At 40.4% G+C, this 21,516-nt stretch overlaps 1 pseudogene; it reads left to right on the forward strand.

The window, feature by feature from the left end:
- The first annotated feature begins 4,101 nt into the window (after positions 1-4,101).
- Positions 4,102-21,139, forward strand: LOC122915396 (annotated as a pseudogene).
- Positions 21,140-21,516: the final 377 nt, after the last annotated feature.

A 21,516-nucleotide genomic window follows, 5' to 3' on the forward strand; every position in this document is an offset into this window, starting at 1 on the left:
CTGATTTGTAATAAATATTATTTAGTCTTCATCCCCATTTTTTTTTTTGGCACAACTCTCCTAAAACCCTTAGAATTTCCTGAATGATAAAGGTGTCTTACTATTCATGACAAGCCTCTTTCAACCACATCTGAGTTTATGTCAATGCAGCAACTTCTGGAAAGCACCTGAGGATGGGGCTAGTTGCCACAGAACAGTCTTGTGATGAGAGAATCGGAACTTTCAGTCCCACCCCCTGAATTCCAGGGAGATGAGAGGGGCTGGAGATCAAGTTCAATTACTAATGGCCAATGATGTAATCCATCATGCCTATGTAATGAAACCTCTAGAAAAACTCAAAAGGTTGAGGTTCTGAGAGCTTCCTTCCCAGTTCATGAACGCCGGGAGATTTGGGGAGAGTAGTTATGGAAGGTCCCTACCCCTATCCCCATACCTTGCCCTATGTATCCCGTCCTCTGGCTATGAAATTGTGCCCTTTAATACCTTTGTAACAGGTAGTGTAGTAAGTAAGTTTCCTGAGTCCTGGGAGCACTCCAGCAAATGAATGGAATGCAAGGCAGGGTTCCTGGAAACCTTTGATGTCTAGCTAGTTGCCCAGAAGTACAGGTGAGAGCTTGGACTTGTGACTCATGTCTGAAGTGAAGAGCAGTCTTGTAGGACTCAGCCCTTCACCTGTGGGATCTGATGTCATCTCCAGGTAGACAGTAACAGAGCTGAGTTGAATCGTAGGACACCCAGCTGGTATCAGAGGACTGCTTGCTGTGGGGAAAAGAGCCATCACATTGGAGTCAAGGGCAGAACTGTCCTGATCTTAGTAAGTGCCCCATGAGTGGCTTCTCTGCTGAGGACAATATCTTAAACCAGTCTGCTGTTATTCAAGTATATTTTAGGAAAAATGAAAACTGTGAATCAATTGGAATTAAAATGTTCTGGCCCCTTGTATTTTGGGAATTATAGCAATATAACAAATATAACAATGTTTTCAAAATGACAGGCGGGGAGAACCCCTCTGTTTGGTTTAGGAGCTGCCTCCTGCTCTTCTCGGGTGGCATGTGCATTGGTCTAGTACTAAATCTGTCCAGGGCGCTGAGTAAACAACTGCTTGCCTCTAGTTGGATTTTCAATTACACCAGATATGTAATCTGATGTCTAGGAACCCCAGGCTGCAGAGGACAGTGTCGTCTTTGTGGGGTTATTTAAAGGAGATTTCTGTTTACCCGCTCCCCAAATGTCCCGGGCTCATATATTTTTTTTATAGTCTGACATGTTTCCTTTCAATCCCACAAGATTTCTGTGTTCAAAGCTCCTTATCTATTATAATGCAAATGTCCCTGGGGAAAAAAATGATAGCTCTTTATCAACTAATATTTCAAGGAGAACCACAGCAACAAATGCCAAAGACAATTTCTCAGGAGCCAGGGATATAAGAGAGGCATATACAAGAAAGGGAGGGAAGTGGGGGGGGGGAGGATGGCAAGACGGTGGATAATCTCCAAAAGTGGAGACAAATGACAAGGATGGGTTTTGGAAATAGGCCAAGGCTCAGATTCCCACAGAGCCAAAGTCCATGACCCTCAGTTTTGCTTCCTCACTTATAAAGTGAGCATAACATTAAGTACCTTACACAGTGGTTTTAAAGATTAAATGAGGCAACGTGCAGATCTTGCTTGTCTGGAAGGAAGTGATGACCATGAGCTCCACCTCTGGACCCTGGGGTGTGAGGGATCCGTATGCAAGGCCTCATCTAGCACCTGCTGGCAATGTGACTTCAGGCATTGCTACTAGGTTCCCTCTAAGTAAAATGGGAACAGGTCTTCCCTGCTGGCCTGCTCATGAAGAAGGAAATGTACAAGGCACATTTTCTTAACATCAGGTCGGCTAGTTGTACAGATCACTCAGGTCTCCTGTGTTATGCTGACCATCTAAAGAAAGGGCTCTGAGGGGTTTGAAGTGGCGGGGGGGTGGGAGGTTGGGGTACCAGGTGGTGGGTATTATAGAGGGCACAGCTTGCATGGAGCACTGGGTGTGGTGAAAAAATAATGAATACTGTTTTTCTGAAAATAAATAAATTGGGGAAAAAAAAAAAAAAAAAAAAAAGAAAGGGCTCATCTAATGGCACTAGGTGAATGGCTTATTAACGGAAGCATAAATAGCCATAATAATAATTTATTATTAGCCAGAAATAAGTTCATCAATGTCACTAAAATTAAATATTACTTTCTTACAGCTATGCTGAAAAAGACTACTGAAGAAATGTGACATATAATAATAAAGGGGATGAGTAAAAATGAAGGTGGAATGAGAGGCTCAAGTTTCCTGTTCTCCGACTCCAGGCCGCGGCCCTCGACACCCCCCATCCTTGCAGTTGCCCCATCCCTGCAGTTGCCCCAACTGCACCATTTCTTTCTTAGTGGAATGCCTTTTTCTGTCTCAGCCACAAGAGGTCACCCTAAGCTAGGTCATGTCTGTATTTTCATTTCTGTACTTTTCCAGGCCACCTGCCACTGTCTTTATCTCTTCCCCTCCTCTTGTTTTCTTTATGGACTCCGAGCTTTATGCACAAGTGCTCTTTGGCTTGTGGACACTAACAAATCACAACTGATTGCCTTGAGTTCTAGTAATTTCAGAAGGGCCTCTGCTAAGAGCAGCATCCAGCCTCCAGAGTAGCCGCTTTTGTTTTGCATCGCGGCCACCAGTCCTGGGAGGACACTGACCCTTTGCCCAGCGAATCCACTGGTGCTTCTTGAGTAAAGACAGGAAACGAGGGTCCCTGATTTCAGAGGGGACACCCCTTACTGTCTTCCACCAGTGTATGAAGGCAACTCTGGAATGGCTTGGCAGCTCAGTGCCTTCATGGACAAAAATGCTTTCCGATATACAGCCTGCCCCCCACTCCCCAGGGTGTCAGCAGAACCTTCCTTCATGGGTGTGAGAGGCCTGCAGTAGCTCCAAGAACCACTTCCTTGCCACACAACAGGGAAGAGGGGGAAAGGGGGCTTTTCTTTCTTTCTTTGTTGATTTCTGTGAGCACCCCCCCACCATCTCCCACCAGAAACCTCTTTCAGGGGCACCTAGGTGTCTCAGTGGGTTAAGCCTCTGCCTTTGGCTTGGGTCATGATCTCAGGGTCCTGGGATCGAGCCCCGCATCAGGCTCTCTGCTCAGCAAGGAGCCTGCTTCCCCCTCTCTCTCTGCTCACTTGTGATCTCTCTCTGTCAAATAAATAAATAAAATCTTAAAAAAGAATGAAAGAAAGGGAGGAAGGAAGGAAGGAAGGAAGGAAAAGAAACCTTCCAGACACCTTCCAGCAGATATAGGTGTGAGGGTCCCTGCGTGGTGTCCCAGAAATGTTCATCAGCAAGAAGAATGGGGACCCACTGATTGGTTTCGATTGTTTAGGCTCATTCCCTAGGTCTGGGGAGGGTTTACCATTCTTAAGCAGAGGACTCGTATTCCTGGGCTGAATTCTAGAGCCTGGGGTGATGAATCTGAAGTCAGGACCCAGACCTATCTCCCAGGAGCCGGGTAAGTCGCTGCCCAAGGTCTGCAGTCTGCTGGAGCTTTCCTGAAGCAGAGTCAGGAAATCATCAACCATGACAGTTTATTAGAAACTGCTGCCCTTTGCTGGAGGAAGGGGGAAAAGAAATACACTGCTGTGACCCGCCTGGATCCTGACATCAAGAGGCCCCAGGATTCAGTGCAGAGAGCACTGGGTCAGGTGTCAGGAGCTGGGGACCTGGGATTTGTTCTGCTCAGACTGTCTGAGATCTTGAGAAAACGCCTCTGCTCTCTGGGTCTGTTCGCTTTGGAGAAATGCAGCCTGTTCCAGAAGGGGCAGCCTTGCACAGAATCAGCCTGGGCTGCCGCCCCTCCTTGGGAACAGGTGGGCCCGGCCTTCTGTTTGTTGGTCTCTGTATGTGCCCTTAAGGCACGGAGTCATGATAACCCATAATTTCCAACCCACTGATCTTCTCTGCTTGTGTAAATATTGGGCACCACTATCGGCAGACAGATGTAGGTGTTCCCTTTCCTATAGCTGACCGGTGGGGACAAACTACCCAGACAAAGGTAGGAATTCCTGAGGAAGTGGACCTGGAAGGGACATGAACTGTGAGGCCATTGATGTGAAGGCCTATAAAATGGGAGACAACTTGAGGTATTGTTCACCGACAGGGGTGTGTAATAAGAGTATTCAAATACCAAGTCATGGTGTGCTCTGCCTTCAAGATCAAGGTCAACTCTGGGGAAGGAAAACCAGGAATGGCGATTGGATTTTGGTTACTTTTGGTTACATGTGTTATGATTTTTCTCCTAAAAAGCTTTTTTTTTTTTTTTTTTTTTTTTTTTGGTGGAGAAACGCCAGTTTCTCTGGGGATGCTGATGGCATATGTATAGTCAGTATTCCCTTGTCTTGGTCTAGCCCCTGCTCAGGGCCCAGGGTCTCGGAAACAGTAAAAGCCACAGAGAACCAGGCTTCCTACAGACACACTCTGGGAACCAACCCCATTGCAACTTTCATGGGTGGAGAAGGATATTAATTGCATAAAGCTCAACCGGGAGCCATATGTCTCCCCCTGGGACCAGGAAGATAAGTCCTGGAGAAACTCTGTTATATTCAGAGGAATTTCAGGCTCCACCAGGAGCAAGTCAGGCATGTGAGCCACCCCTGGCTTCAGCTTTGCTCTTATCCCATAGGTTTGTGTAAAAGAGAACTGGGCATCAAGGAGAAATGTCTCATTTTGAAGGTGCCCCTGCCAGGGCTGGATGGTACAATTTTCTGTGCCACTCACTGCCCTCACCTTGTCCTGTCTCTTCCCAAGAGGGGAATTCAAGAAGAGGAGCTGATTGAAAAGAAAAGCTTACGTGGAAGTACAGGGTTTGGGCCAGGTTTGTGCTGGGCCCCAGATCATGGTGTGTAGGAGCAGGGGTCTTGGACCAAAATGCCCCAGTGCCCAGCTCCATACTCCCCTCCTAGCTCAGAGACCGGGGTCAGGTTTCCTGAGTATCTGTATAGCTCAGTCTCCCCCTTAGCCACCAACGCTAATAATAGTACCTGCTTTGGGGTTGTGAGGTTAAAGTCACAAAGGATTCAGAACGATGCATAGCACAGGGAGTTCTCAGTATATGTTAGTTCTTATTATTTTTACTATGATTTACCAACTACTCTGATTTTGAGCAGATGATTTCTCTGAGCCTCAGGGGTGCTCCTAGACCTTAAAGCACTATTCTAGGGCCCAAGGAGATAGTGAGTAAAGATTTTACAAGAAGTTCCTACTGCAAAGTTGTAATGAAACCCAGACCTTCCCCTGAGTCCCACTGGCACAGTTAAAGGATTTCCATCCTGATCTCTGCGTCAGAATCGCATGAAGATTTTATAAATAAAAATATTTTTAACTGAATGACACAATCATGATATTCTAAATAGTTCATATTAACTATTTACACCACAAAGGGTAATAAAATAAGCAGTTCAATCAGTGGGAGGTTACAACTTGAACTTGTGACCTGGGGTCATCCTCTTTGGTAATAGTTTTAATTTTTTTGAAACCAGTCCTTGGAAGTGTGTCTAGCCAGGTACCCAAGGACATACCCTCAGAAGGGTTCTTCATTCTACCCTGTAAATGTCCTCCAGCCAAAGACCATCAGGAACAGACTTGTGATTGAACAAGCTGAATTTATTTCTCATCGAAATGAAGGACAACACCAAGAGGAAATGTGGAGTCCTGAGTTAGAGCATGGTGAAGGCGACACAATAGGATTTGGGCCTGAGTTGGGTGCTTTAGGGACAGGTTTGTGGAATCAGGCCTTTGCTCTGCAATGGATGCTGGCAGGAAGTAGAGTCAAATCTATGACTGAGTAGCTTGAAAAATCTTATATACAATTTGGAAGGGTGTTTGCTCAGTTTTGTGGTTTGGACTATGTCCATGTTTCAGACTGCATTCAGACATGACTACAGAGTGGTTTTCTTTTTGCCTTGACCCATCAGAGTTGCAACATGGCCTTTTCTAAGGTTGCTGGTGTGTGAAATTGTTTCTACTGAACAGGAGAGTGTTATGTCCTAGCTGTGAGGGCCACATCTGCTCCTGGCAGCACTGAGCCTAACAGATGGTGCCAGGCCAGTTCCCAAATGTCAGGGGCTGTGTCTCTCTTTCTCAGTATCTCTTTCAGCCAAGGCCAGACTGTCAAGTTTCATGATGATCTTCACTGTTGCCGAGACATTGCTGGTCAGTTGTTTGTCCAGAGTGTGCTGCCTGTAGGTAATCTCTCCTGCTGTTTTGTTGCAGGATGAGTCGTTGTATCCACTGACATGGCCATGACTTCCCAGGAGCACTGAAGACTCTGGGTGGGATGTATCAGTTGACTGTATTGCTGGCAGTTACCAGAAACAGAAATGGTAATTAGTCCTTTCAACAGGCTGTGCACAGAGGCCTAATCATCAAACTGAGGCCAAAAAACTCATCCTGGAATCCAACAAGGTTGGTGGTGAAAAGCTAGGTTTTCCTTCAGCCTAATCACAGGCTATGTCATTGGCTGGAGAACGTATGTCCAGCAAGAAGTGTTGGCTACAATACAAATTCTCTAGTGGCTAGTTAAGAGAAAATTCACGTCTTTATGATTATCCATGGTTCTGACTAATAAACTTAAACTGGTTTGTAGGGTTTCCAGAGAACAAATTGTGTAACTCATGACATCTGCTCATGTTGAAAGTAAGTTTTGGACTTGATGCAGCTTTTCTAGTTGTATTATCCGTACTGTGAAGGTTGTCATTCAAATACCATGCATGAAAAAGTCACTTAAGCCTCTTGGAGTACTCCCAAGTAGATTCTGTTTGCCTCTTTCTGGAGGTTTCTGGATATTTTTTTGTTCAGAGAAACATGATCCCTTGGAGGGTTAGTAGTTTTAAATATATGAAAATCTCTAACAATTATCTTGAATATGCAGGATTAGTATGTGGTCGTCAAGACACACTAAGTTTGATGGCCCCATAAGCAGCAGATCCTATTGGGGCATGAACTGTACTGGGATTATAAGTATTATTTTGCAATGCCATTGACCAAATACTCTATTCCCCAAGGAATTCTTCAGTTCTTGCAAAACAGCCAAGAGCATATCTGACTATTGGACCAAACTCAGTCCAGTGTTAGTCCCAACTGGACTAGGCTTTTCTGAGAGGGTTGTTATGGCTTTCATGGAAACATTTTGTTGACATGGGTCAAGGTCCAGTTTTTATAAGACTGAATTTAAGATCAGTTATGGGAGAGAAGCTCATGTACCAGAAAGATCAGTATAAGAAAATTTACCTTGAGTGTTTAAAGGAACAAAAGACATGGTCTGAGAAAAATATGCCAAAGTATTTTATGGTTTTGTTTTGTTTTTTTAATGGTAAAAGATCATGGTGTGGGGAAGGGGCAGTTAAACTTAACAAGATGAAGTTGAGGGAGATTGTATTAAGAGAATGACAGAGGAAAACACTGGGTGTGATTTGATTAGTGTAGAGAGAGGGAAGGAAAAGGATACTGAAAAACAGACAATTTATCTGATTCAGACCTCTTGGGTCTTGCACTCAAAATCATCCAGAAAATTCCTAAGAACCTTCAGTTTCAAGTCTCCTGATGGAATGGACATCCAGTGAACAGGAATAAGTCTTTTAAGTTTGGAGACATAGCCTGAAGACCAATATCTTGGAGTTTCACTGTGACAGTCACTCAAGAGTACTTCATAAATCTTTTCCCATTGAGGTTCAAGGAGTTTTTCTCTGGTGCCTTTTTCAGAGACCCAAACCTCCATGTCTCAGATCATGCAGCAACTGCTTCAGGGGCCTTTTTTAGAAATTGTACCTATTGGTGATAAAGTCAGAGGTATTGTATGAGTTCCCTAGAGTAATTACTCATATTGGCAGATAAGATGGTAAATCCTGAATTGGAAGTAATTCTTAAACTCCTGAGGCAGCCTGTTATTAATGCAAAAGGAGATAACTTCTGAGCCCTATGAGAAATTGATCTTGTTGCCATCAAGGCTAATGGGAATAAGGCTTGAGAAGTTTGAGGTTTTTGAGAGGTTTCATCATTATGGTTGTAGAATTCTGTTAGTTCTTTTTACTTTCCCTGAGGTTTATGGATAATAAAATGGAGTTTCTGAATAAAAGGTGAGGCTTACAGAGTTCTTAACAGTAGTGCCCATGAAATACGTGTCCTTATTACTGCAAAGACAGGTTAAGATTCTCCTAGCCCAAAGTACAAAATCAAGCAACAGTTTTTCCCCTGTCATTATTTCCATAGCTTTCCAGAAGGCTAAACCTCTACCGTGCCTATGTCCCACCTTTGTGGTCTTTCTGGGGTCGTGTCGTCAGCAGGTGGGACAAAACCATAAACATCCTCAGTAATACCATATGCTCTTGTGGATAATGTCATGAAGCATTTTTTAAAAACTCTACTTCCATTATGGATTATTATAACTTTAGGTAGCAGCAAAGCACCCCAGTGTCTCCAAAGCATGGTCCTATACTGGCCAGGACGTCTCTGTTCCTAAAGCATTTTGAAATCATGAGCTACCCTAAAATCATACCTACTCTCAATATAACTGTTTACCTCCTTATCTTCTGTCAGCCTACAAGTTTGGGTAAAGACAATTAAGTTAGCCATCTGGAATATTTAATTTCTGGGTGAAGCTTATATGTCAAGGGCAAATTCAAGTTTTTGATGGCATATCTAGTTTTGTGATTTTCAGTTTTTTTTTTTTTTTGAAGTATGAGCCATATAAAACCACAATAAAATCAAAGTTACCTCATCTAGAAGATCATACTGATGAGTGAGAGTTCCCAAAATGATATTGTGTAATTGCTGGGTTCTTTTTCCTCAGGTAAAGAAAGGAGAGTCGTCAGATTTTAAAGTGATGCAGCATTGGACAAAATAGGTGGTCATGGCTATCAGGCAGGTGTGAATCCAGTGGTTCTTTTATACCAAGTCCTCTGTGAAACATTCCATGGGGCATGGTGTTACCAGCCTCCAAAACAAAAGAGGTTCCCAGATGCATATTGGATGTCCTCAGCATATTACATTGCCTTTGACATGAGAGAGAGAAAACGAAATTTGTGCCTCTACCATTAGATCAAGATTATGTTAACTTAAAAAACCAAAGCATAAAGACAAAGAGACTCACTGTCAAGGAACTGGGTTTCTGTGTTCATGTGAAGTCCTCTCAAGATAATCATTACATGTCTTCAAGTGTGAGACTGTGCGCAGTAACCAACCCCTGGTCCAGACCTCATGGGTAGCCTCTGAGCATAAGTGACTAAGACTTCTCTACTGTCCAAGCACTTTGGTGAAGGGGCAGGACCATTTTCAGCCAGAACAACACAGGCTCTCCCCCAAAGCTTTCTCTGGGCTGTTAAACGCCTAGGGCCTGCCTGGGCCTACTTAACCATAGTGACTCCATATTGCCTAGGTAGACATTTTGTTGTTTAATAAATGCCTCAACAATTACTGATATCAGTTCCAGGTAACTGTTGCTAAAACACACACCTAAAACAAGGCCATTTTGTTTAATAAACACCTCAACAGTTATTGATATCAGTTCCAGGTAACTGTTACTAAAACAAATAGGTTGGAGACATCCAATCAGCCAAAGCCACATATGTAGAGGCCTGCGGCTGTGCCCTATAAAACTAACCTGTAAGACCAAGGTGGGGTCACTCTCTTCGGAGGTTAGGTTTTCCTAACCTTGGCCAGTCAGTCTGACTTCTAATGCTTGGCATAGAGTAAAGCTTTATATAACTTCCACTTTGTCTCATTCTCGTTCCTTTGATAACAGAGCCAACATTTCCATAGTTTGGCCATTGTGGACATTGCTACTATGAACGTTGGGTGCATGTGTCCTTTCTTTTCACTACCTCTGTGTCTTTGGGGTAAAAGCCTACTGGTGCAATTGCTGGGTTGTAGGGTAGCTCTATTTTTAACATCTTGAGGAACTTCCACACTATTTTCCAGAGTGGTTGTACTAGCTTGCATTTCCACCAACGGTGTAAGAGGGTTCCCTATTCTCCACACCCTAGCCAACACTTATTGTTTCCTTTCTTGTTAATTTTTGCCATTCTAACTGGTATAAAGTATCTCATTTTGGTTTTGATTTTCACTTCCCTGAGGGCTAGAGATGTTGAACATTTTTTCATGTGTCTGTTAGCCATTTGTGTGTCTTCTTTGGAGAAGTGTCTGCTCATGTCTTCTGCCCATTTCTTACTGGATTATTTGGTTTTTGGGTGTTGAGTTTGAGAAGTTCTTTATAGATCTTGGATACCAGCCCTTTATCTGTAGTGTCATTTATAAATATCTTCTCCCATTCCGTGGGTTGCCTCTTAGTTTTGTTGACTGTTTCCTTTGCTGTGCAGAAGATTTTTATCTTGATGAAGTCCCAACAGTTCATTTTTGCTTTTGTTTCCTTTGTCTTTTTTTGGTTGTTCTTAAATACCAAGGTTGGAGGACAAAGTCTTATTATAGCTTTGAATTACCTAAAATCTGAAGAATTTTAGCAAATCTAATTATTCCTATTTCCCATTATTTTGTACAGTAAAACTATAAAATTATTATTCTGAATTTTGGAAGGGCAAAATAAAGACTAACAGCACAGAAGAGAGTATAAATCATAACTATCTAAAATCAGAAATAATTTTAGAACATTGTGAAAATACACAATAACAACTGTAAGAATGAAATTAAGAAAAACACAACAAATTTTAAAAAACTGATTAAAGTGTAAAGAAAATACTGATACTTAACAGAACTATTGAGTTACAAAAGGAAACTCTACAATAAAATCATACAAGTTTATTCTTGTTCTACACTACTTATATAATTTGGAGCAAAATATTTATTATTGTACTTTTATATGTATATACTTAGGCATACACAGGTATATAAAGAAGTAATTATTTAAACTTTTACTGTAGCTTTAAAATATAATTAACTTATGAATATATTTAAAAATATAGCTATCATATTAGATTTATCCTATAAATGAGTTATTATAAAGTTCTTAAGCAGTAATTCATATGTATTTGATACATTTTATTTATATCTTAATAGTTAGCCATTTATGTTAAAATCATCTTTTTTTTAAAAAAAAACCCTGAAATCAAGACCTGTGCTGAGACCAAGAGTCAGACACTCAACCAACTGAGTCACCCAGGTGCCCTTATATTAATATCATCTTTGATCCAAATAACCAACACAAACAAGAACTACAGGACAAAAACCAAGAATTGTTTCACTATTTTTTTTATAAACACATTATTTTAACAATTGAAGTGGATGGATTCTCACACACAAAAACATACATATTTATTTCTGTATAATTTGGATGAGATAGATGTCAATCAAAGACAATTGTATATTTTATTGTTAATCTATTGCTGCTTTAAACAGTAAGAGTAGAAATTGTGTTTATCAGTAAGTGTTTTGTGTCTGCTTTTGGAAACTTCTCTAGCTTTCAGAACTTAACTGACTCATTTGTCTAAGATCTTAAGATTAGATAAGGATTGGGAAATTACAGGTTAGTTAAATCTGTAGCTTTATAAAAATGTAATAAAGTTTAAAATTTTTAAAAGACATCTATTATTATCATTTCATTTCACCATGTATATACATAAACTTAAATTTTTATGCATAGTTTTTTTATTTTAAACTGGTTATGTAAACAGTGGTAACTTAACCTAACTCATAAATCGAATACAGGAAATTTATAAAGTTTAAATCATGGAGCAGTTCACCCTTGTCTTGAACAAACAAAAATTGTGTCCTGACATTATATTTATATGGTAAACTAGTTTTTAAGCATACCAAATCCAGTTTGTTTGGAGAATATACTTTGATTTCAATCATCTAAATATAGTGTTATTCTTCAGTGTGGCATGTGGTACATCCCAAAGAATGTTACATGTGCATTGGAAAATAATCTGTGTTTTATAATCATCAAGTGGAGTGTGCCATCTATCTCAAGTTAGTTGATTGTGTTGTTTGAGTCTTCCATATCTTTGTTAATTTTCTGTCCAACTGTTCTAACAATTATTCAGAATAGGGTATTGAATTTTCTAACTATAGCCAGTGAATTTTCTATTGCTCTTTTCAATTCTAGTAGAGTTTGTTTCATGTATTTTAGATTTTTTAATTAGATATGTATACATTTATAATATATATTCTCTTTTTTGAATATTTATTTAGTTAGTTATTTAGTTATTTTTAAAGGTTTTATTTATTTATTTGACAGAGAGAGAAAGATCACAAGTAGGCAGAGAGACAGGCGGAGAGAGGGGGAAGCAGGCTCCCTGCTGAGGAGAGAGCCCGATGTGGGTCTTGATCCCAGGACACTGAGATCATGACATGAGCTGAAGGCGGAGGTTTAACCCACTGAGCCACCCAGGCGCCCCTTATTTATTTATTTTTAATTTTTTTTCAGTGTTCCAGATTTCTTTGTTTTTATGCACCACACCCAGTGCTCCATGCAGCATGTGCCCTCCACAATACCCACCACAAGTCTCACCCAAACTCCCACCCCCCACCCCTATAATATATATTCTTGGTGTGTTAAATTTTTATTGTTGAGCTGTTTCTACCTCCAATAATATTTCTTGTCTTACGATCTATTTTATTGGGGCGCCTGGGTGGCTCAGTGGATTAAAGCCTCTGCCTTCAGCTCAGCTGGTGATCTCAGGGTCCTGGGATCCAGACCTGCATTGGGCTCTCTGCTTAGCAGGGAGACTGCTTCCTCCTCTCTCTCTCTCTCTGCCTGCCTCTCTGCCTACTTGTGATCTCTGTCTGCCAAATAAATAAATAAAATCTTTTTTAAAAAATCTATTTTATTTTACTTTTATTAAGGGTTTTATTTATTTATTTGAGAGAGAGAGACCATGAACTGGGGGGAGGGGCAGAGGGAGGAGCAGAATCTCCACTGAGCAGTTAGGGCTGGATCCCAGAACACTGGGATCATGATCCTGGGATCATGACCTTGGGATCATGATCTGAGCTGAAAGTAGATACTTCATGGACTGAGCCTCCCAGGCTCCCCTTATGATCTATGTTCTTGATAGAGTCATTCCACTTCTATAATGTTTATTATTTACATTCTTTTTATTTTCATTTTTAATCGCTTTGTGCCTTTAAATTTAAGGAGTGTCAGCAGCACAGTTTGGGTCATTGGAAGCTCCATTCAAAGCACAGTATAACCATTCATCCTTCAAAATCTATTTCCTTATCTCTTTTATTTATTCCAATTCTCCACTCCCTTTTTTCCTAATCTTCCCTAAAGAAATCACTATGTTTTTATTTTGTATGAGTTCATATAAAATGTATAGTTTTATAATGTGTATATGTTTTAACTTCAATAAATGCTACTGTGTTCTCACTCATTCTGTTTCTTGCTCTTTTAGTCTGAACTTCCCCTAGACCTTGCCAAGAACATGGGCCTTATTGGCACATTTGTGCTCCTTTTTATTAAAAAAACAAACAAACAAAGGATCCAACCAGATTAGTCATCAGCAACCACTGCTGGCAGGCCAGATCTGGCCCCGCACTTTTTTATGAAAATAAACTTTTTTTTGAACACAGCCATGCCCACTCGTGTGTGTACCATCTATGAATGTTTTCATGCTACAATGGTCAAGTCTAGTAGTTGCCATAGAAACCACACCACCTACAAAACGAATGATATTACTATGTGTGCCTATACAGAAAGTTCACCAGACCCCTGAACGGGATGATCCATTACAAACCCCATTTTCTCATTTGCCAAAATCTTCCTTTTTTCTGTCATTCTCACTGAGGGGGATTATGAGCTAATGGAGGAAGGCAAACAAGCAAACATTTACCATGACTGCACAGCTTTTCCGAAGGCAGCTTTCCACTTCAGAAACCCAACTTGAGGTTATGTGACGAGGCCTCAGCACTGGCAGAGCCTGTCACACATTGGAAATGCTCCTTCTACAAGCTCCATGTCAACTCCTCTGGATGTTATGGACTTGAGTAATAATGTCTTGGTGTTTAAGACTGCTTTTTTTTTTTACTTTATTTTTTTTTATTTTTTAACATCTTAATTTTATTTTTTTCATGTTACAAGATTCATTGTTTAAGCACCACACCCAGTGCTCTGTGCATTATGTTTTTTTTTCAATTTATTTATTTTCAGAAAAACAGTATTCATTATTTTTTCACCACACCCAGTGCTCCATGCAATCCGTGCCCTCTATAATACCCACGACCTGGTACCCCAACCTCCCACCCCCCCGCCACTTCAAACCCCTCAGACTGTTTTTCAGAGTCCATAGTCTCTCGTGGTTCACCTCCCCTTCCGATTTACCCCAACTCCCTTCTCCTCTCTAACACCCCTTGTCCTCCATGCTATTTATAAGACTGCTTTTTAAACCAGTCCCTTAACTAATGTGGAGTAAAAGAAGAGACTGCTCTCAGTGAGGACTGTTTCTCACTCTTTATACTAGCAGTGTACCCTTATATTTGTTAATATTGTTACCCATACCATACATTATTGTAAAAGGCTCCAGGCTTCGGGGGGGGGGAATTTAAAAATACAGAGGGCATAAATTCTTGGGGATTAAAGTGGGGCGGGTGGACAAAGGATCCAAAGCTCTTAGCATCAAAGGTCTTTCAGAGCGTTATTACTCTTCTCTGTTCATTATTACTCTTGTCTTACTATCCTGGTCTATCCATCTCTTATTGGTGTACTTTAATAAAGATGCAATTGACAAGGGTTAAGTCACTGTGTAATACAGTTCTAGGCGGACAGTAGACAGTCATTAAAGGTCCGTTAAATGAATGAGTGGCCATGATGGGTAGTTTCAATGTAATCTCAGCTTCTAGAAGCTTTAAATGTTAAGGAAAGTACTGGAACAAGCATTCGTTGACAGGCATCCAGATGGGCATCCACAGCATGAGAGGAGTCCAGACCTGAATGGACAGTGAATTATGCTAAAGGCCAACAATGGCCAAGGGTTGGAGGGGGCAGTGTAGAGGGGACACAACAAAATATCAAAACAACTAGCTTCACTGCAGTTGTACTTACACTCAGTTGGTGTAGTTAGCGTCAGGTTAACTATCTTGCCATTATTAACCCTATGAATGTCCGTTAGTAGATACTTGCTACATGAATTCTAACAGTGCATTCAGATTTCACTTATCTTTTGTTCCTTGGCAAGGATTCAAATTGAATCAAGACCTCCTTATATAAAATTTATATATTCAAGTCAAAGGGCCACTTACCAAATTAACAAATAACCAGTTTTCCTCAGTAAATATATAAATACCTGATCCATGAATATGTTATTTATTCTTTACTTTTGCTATTTGGTGCTTTTGGTTGTGCAATATTCAATATTTACTGAAAGACATAAAGAATAATATTGCAAACATGCATTTGCATGCTACCCTACTTGACAAATAAATCATTTTCAATCCAACTTAAGCTCCTAGTGGTCTCATCCTTGATCACAGAACTCTTCTCTCCACTAGATGTAACAACCTTCTAGACTTCAGGGATTATTATTTTCATGTACCTTTCTATAATTTTCTAACATATATTTTCATCCCTAGAAAATCTAGTATTTCCTATACACTTATAACCTGCATGTAACTGGTATCGAAATTTAGGTGTTTTGGGGCTTTTTTTGCAAATTTTACTTCAATCAGCATTATATTTTTGAGTTTCATCCATAGTGATACAGTTAGCTCTTGTATAATATTCTATTATATGAATATAGCTTTTTTTAAGTCAATTCCATTTTTTGATTATTTAAGTTCTTTCCAACTTTTTTTTATTATAAACAATATTTTTGTGACTACTCATATACATGTCTCCTTATGGACATGCATAAGTTTCTATAGGGTGATATTGAATAATGACAACATTGATACTATTGCTATGAGAAATAAAACATGGAGCTTACTGAGAGTTGCAAAATGTAACTTCTAAGTATGTCAGATATATTAAATCATTTCAACCCCACTTCAACCCAATGAAATAGATCATTATTATCCTCATTTTATGCATACAGAAAACATAAATGGACAGTTGATGGGTCTGTGATATGTAAATTTTCAATTTTACCAGATATTGAAAATTATCCTTCAAAGTGTTATAATAATTTCCATATCCATTAGAGATGTATGTCAGTTTTTATTGACTTATATTCTTGCAGCTCTTAATAACATCAGACTTGATGGAGTGAAAAGAAGGCCCACATGCACCCCAATGTTCATAGCAGCAATGTCCACGATAGCCAAACTATGGAAAGAGCCGAGATGCCCTTCAACAGACAAATGAATAAAGAAGATATGGTCTGTATATACAATGGAATATTACTCAGCCATCAGAATGGATGAATACCTAAATTTGTATCAACATGGATGGGACTGGAAGAGATTATGCTGAGTGAAATAAGTCAAGCAGAGAAAATTGATTATCATATGGTTTCACTTACATGTGGAGTATAAGGAATAACATGGAGGACATTAGGAGAAGGAAATGAAAAGTGAAGCGGGGGAAATCACAGGGGGAGACAAACCATGAGAGACTGTGGACTCAGAAACAAACTGAGGGGAGAGGGGTGGAGAGATGGGTGAACCTGGTGGTGGGTATTAAGGAGCATGTATTGCACAGAGCAATGGGTGTTATATGTAAATAATCAATCTTGGAACACTACATAAAAAGCTAATGATAAAATGTACAGTGACTAACATAACATAATAAAAAATCATTCTAGAGATTAAAATACATATTTGGGTACTATATGTGTTATTTATTTGTGCCAATAGCTTGAATGAGAAAGAGAGAGATCAAAATAATTCTGTCTTAAGAGTATGGATGAGTAAGGAAACCCAGAGTCTGGGAGTTTGAGACCCTAGTAAAATGCCCCACAGAGAATCATACATTATTGATTGTTGGCACATGCCTGTCCAAAGGGTGGAACCATATGCTAGTGACAGCTCTGTTTTCTTAACACTCACAGGGCTATTGAACACAAAAGGGAAAGTCTCCACTAAAACTCAGAGTATAGAAAGTCTCATCTCTAACTTTCAATGCTCTCCTAGTTTGAACATATATAATTTTACAGTGAGTGACATAAATGTGAACACCCCACATTCTCTTTCTTAGTTGTGAATAATTCAAATAGCACAGAAAAAAAAATCAGTACCTTTGTTTAGAAAACCTAAAATGTCCACTTCTCCCCAGAACTGGTTAATTTTTTATACTTCCTGCAAAAGGAAAGAATGTTTATTATATATGTTTGATCGATGGAGAGATATACTCAATTATGAACATAAGGAGATTAAGGATCTTTAAAATTGTGGTCAAAGCAGATAAAAATAAAACTTTCCAGCTCATGGAGGTTGTGGGAAATGCCATTTTCCATGAACACACTTACATTAACACTCTAAGTGCGCCGAGACTCAAAATCCCACCAAACGGAAAATTCCCATACTGTGGGAAGTGGGCTTCTTACCACATGGGCAGCTGAGGCCCTCCTCATCAAAGGGTCCCTCTGTATTCAGCAGATTTCAGAAACTCTAGTATTTCTGTGAGGGGGTCATGCAAACATACTTGACTGAGTACAAGTGAAAGGTATGTTTTGCAAAGAAATGAAGTTCAGGCCATTAAAAGTTAGGATATGCTCACAGCAGCAAGACAAACTATATTTCAGTCACACAGCCCATGTTATTGTGGCAAACTCCTTTCCCCACAGAATATTTAGAGGTATTATGGCCTCCATAAAACAGCAGCTCCTCCTCCTCAAAGGGAGCATTTTGGAGCTCTGAAAATTCTGATTCCCTATTGAGTTTTACAGAAGAGGCTTTCTGAGGCCATGAAGCACCCCCTTCTGGTTCTGCAATTCCAAGGAAAATATCAACAGTAACAATAGAAGCTTCCTTCTTTTGTTTCTCTGTCCCACCCACGTTGAAAAGATCTCTGAGTTCTTCAAACATCAACCTGGATTATTTAATAGAAAACAGGAGAGAAAAAAATATCTCTTCTGGGGGCATTCCAGTCAAAAAGAGAAGCCTGGGCTTAATGTCGTTATTATCGACCGAATCCCTCAGCTCAGGGAGGGAATGTCTTCTCTCCCTCTTGCTTGGAAATAAGAAAACCTATTTCATGGTAGGATCTTCGTCATGAGGGTTTGGTTTTTAAGTGACTTAGTGATGATAAGCCAGTCCTTATTATTCCATGAAATTACTTGAAAGTAGATGGAGATTGCCATGATATTTAAATAAATTAATTAATTAAAAGTAATTCCTTTGAAAATAAATCTTACCTTTTGTGTTTTGATTTAGCCACTGTATGTCTATTCTCCATTAGGAAACTTGTTCCTAAGCTGTCCTAAGGTATCTGAGCTCTCAAGCTCTGTATAACATAGGACTGCTGGAGAACCCATCCCATGACAGAACATTCTAATTAGCAAGGTGTCTGCTAATGAAGATCTCAGAAACTGATGCCTTTTAAATTAACTTAATGTCAAAGAAGAGGCATTACAAGGCATGCTCTCACTCAAGAGTATGTTTGGACTATGAGAGGTTTCCAGAGGAGTCATCTGATATTTCTTGTCAATTGAGGTGGGTAGTTGGGAGTCCCTGGGATGACAAAAGATCAGGGAAGGAAAGTGGAAAACTAAAAGAAAGGGAAAGAAGTGGGAGGTGACTGTGGGCAAGACAGAGGAATTGCACAGTTGAATGAATCTCATCTACTAAAATAGTTCGTGGTTCCCCAATAAATCAGCACATGCGGAAATCTCTTTTCCTCAAGGAAACCTATATTTTGTTATCTTGAATGCATTTTAAGCTATTTCTTTTTAAATTATAGGGAACTCCAAGGAATCATATTTGGAGAGAAGGAGCAACTTAGATGATCCTAAAGATACTAAAGGATAACAATTGCTGGCTAATTGAACATAATAATTAAAAATTAATTAATAAACAATAATGATTAATTTTGGAAAATATGCTCTTGATACATGCATGTATCTATCAAAACAAACCAATAGCCCATTCCCAACTCAGTCTTATAACTTTGATCCATTGTCCATGGCATGGACAGTAGGGGAAAAAGCCATAAATTAGGCAAGAAATTACATTTCAAGAGTCAAAAATTAGAGCCAATATTGTTGGTCATTGTCTTAGTTTGAGATCTACCAGAGGCAGATATTAAGGCAAGGATCTGAGATGGTTTCTGAAGCCAGCTGGGAGGGGCTGCAAAGAGATCAGAAAGGGGTGCTGAGGAAAAATGGTGGGAGGCAAATGGGGAATGGTGGGGGGGGAAATCCGGAATTTAACCAGCTAGAGAGAAGCTTTAAAGAGAGCCTTGAGGAAAGCCACAAATGATGAACTAGAGAGGGAAGCTGGAAGGAGCCTGGGTGAGCCCAATACTAGGGTTTAGGAAATTTTAGGTGAAGAGGGGCAGGCAAGTTCTGCTTCCCAACTAGGCATCATCAACTTTAGAGATTTTAAAGGACAAAGTTCAGACAATCAGAGCCACCCCTGGAACTGGAGATCAGGTTTCCATCTCTTGAGATGGAAACCTCTTGAGGTTTCCCTTCTTAGCTCATTCCATAAGCCATGGGCAAATATTTGGCAACACCTGACTCGTGAGAGAAGGAAATGGGATGCTGCCTGTTTACTTGCCAAGCAGGTGAGAGACAGGACAGCCAAGCCCAGAGGGAAAGGTGGGCATTAGATGTACTTCCCACACTCCCTCCCTGCCACATAGGGCTTTTTTTTTTTTTTTAGTTAATTTTTTATTAACATATAATGTATTATTAGCCCCAGGGGTACAAGTCTGTGAATCATCAGGCTTACACACTTCACAGCACTCACCATAGCACATACCCTCCCCAATGTCCATAACCCAACCACCTTCTCCATGCGCCCTCTCCCCCCAGCAACCCTCAGTTTGTTTTGTGAGAATAAGAGTCTCATGGTTTGTCTCCCTCCCGATCCCATCTTGGTTCATTTTTTCCTTCCCTAACCCCCAAGACCTCTCAAGACCCCACTTTGCCTCTCAAATTCCTCCTATCAGGGAGATTACATGATAACCTCCTCCCGCATCTTAGCGATTCCATGACTCTTTCCCCTGACTCTCTTCTGAAATTATGGTGAATGTAACCTCTTCATGATTCCCTATTAACTTCTTCAGGAACATAAAGACAGATACTTATTTCCCTTGCTGCTTGAAACCCCTGCTCCAAGCCTAGGCTCACTTCTTCAACTTATAATGGAAGCATAAGGATTGGAGTAATGATGTCCATTCGTGGCTCTAAGAGCAGAGAGGACTGGTCTTGCCTTTTAAGTTATTTTTCCCTAGGTTGTCAGCTTTTCCTTTATGCACAATGGGGAAGTTCTTTCATTCTTTCATTTTTAGCTATTCAGGAGACAACTTGGGGGAACAAACTCAAAGAGAGGTTAAAAGGAAATTGAGTTGGATCCCTGCCTGATCCCCCACTGTGGTAGGAAGAATGTGGGGGTGGCACACAGAGAAGTAAACCCCAACCCTCGAGTGATGAATAGCCAGGGCATCTGGCTGGCCTACCCCATCTTGGGAGGACTGCTCCATGTGGTTCTACTCAGCATCATGTTCTTCGGCATTCCTGTTGTCTGGACCCTGACCAACGTCATCCATAACTTGGCTATGTAGGTTTCCTTACATACAGTGAAAAACTCACCCTTTGAGCTCCTGGCCGAGGAAAGGCTCAGCTACTGGCACACTGAGAAGAGATGGGAGTATGGGATCCAACTTATGTCTTCCTGCAGATCCCACAGAATCTCTTCTGGTGTCCTCTACCTCCTGGCCAGCTTCTACACCAAGTAGGATGCTGTTCATTTCCTCGCCAACACAGCCTCATGGCTCAGTGTACTACTACTGCCCAAGTTGCCCCAATTCCTTGGGACTCATCTCTCTTTGATCAACAAACACTGTGGGATGGGGCTGGAGATAGCACTGTACCAAAGCACTGTAACAACTTTTCCTTCTCCATACTATTTTCTGTATCTTGAAAGCCTGAGAACTATACCACCTTTCCCAAGCCCCAGGAAGAGAACAAGTGGGAAAATGGAGCTCTCTGGGTCCCATCTGGCAAACAGCAGGTTTCTCTGAATCAGAAAAGGTGGGAAAGACAAGGACCAAATCACTTTCCTCCACAGCAGGAAGCTATGTTTGGGCAGCTTGTCTGGTAATTAAGTTTTTCCAGATCTTCCATCCCACCACCTTCCAGCTCTGTTTTTCTGTGTATTTTCCCTATAATTAATAATTTTTTTAAAAAAGAAAAAGAAAAATTTTAAATATATATATTTTTTAAAAAGAAAAATTTTTTAAATAAATAATTTAATTTTTTTAATTTTAAATTTTAATTTTAAAAAAGAAAAAAGAAAAAAAATTTTGAGGCAATTAGCGTCCCCGAGAGGCAAAGGAAACAGGAATAGGACAGTGGAAAAATGAGACAGAGACGTGAAGCCACCCTATAATGGGTATGA

The sequence above is a fragment of the Neovison vison genome, chromosome 8 (assembly GCF_020171115.1).
Source record: "Neovison vison isolate M4711 chromosome 8, ASM_NN_V1, whole genome shotgun sequence".
In the NCBI taxonomy this organism is placed as follows: domain Eukaryota; kingdom Metazoa; phylum Chordata; class Mammalia; order Carnivora; family Mustelidae; genus Neogale; species Neogale vison.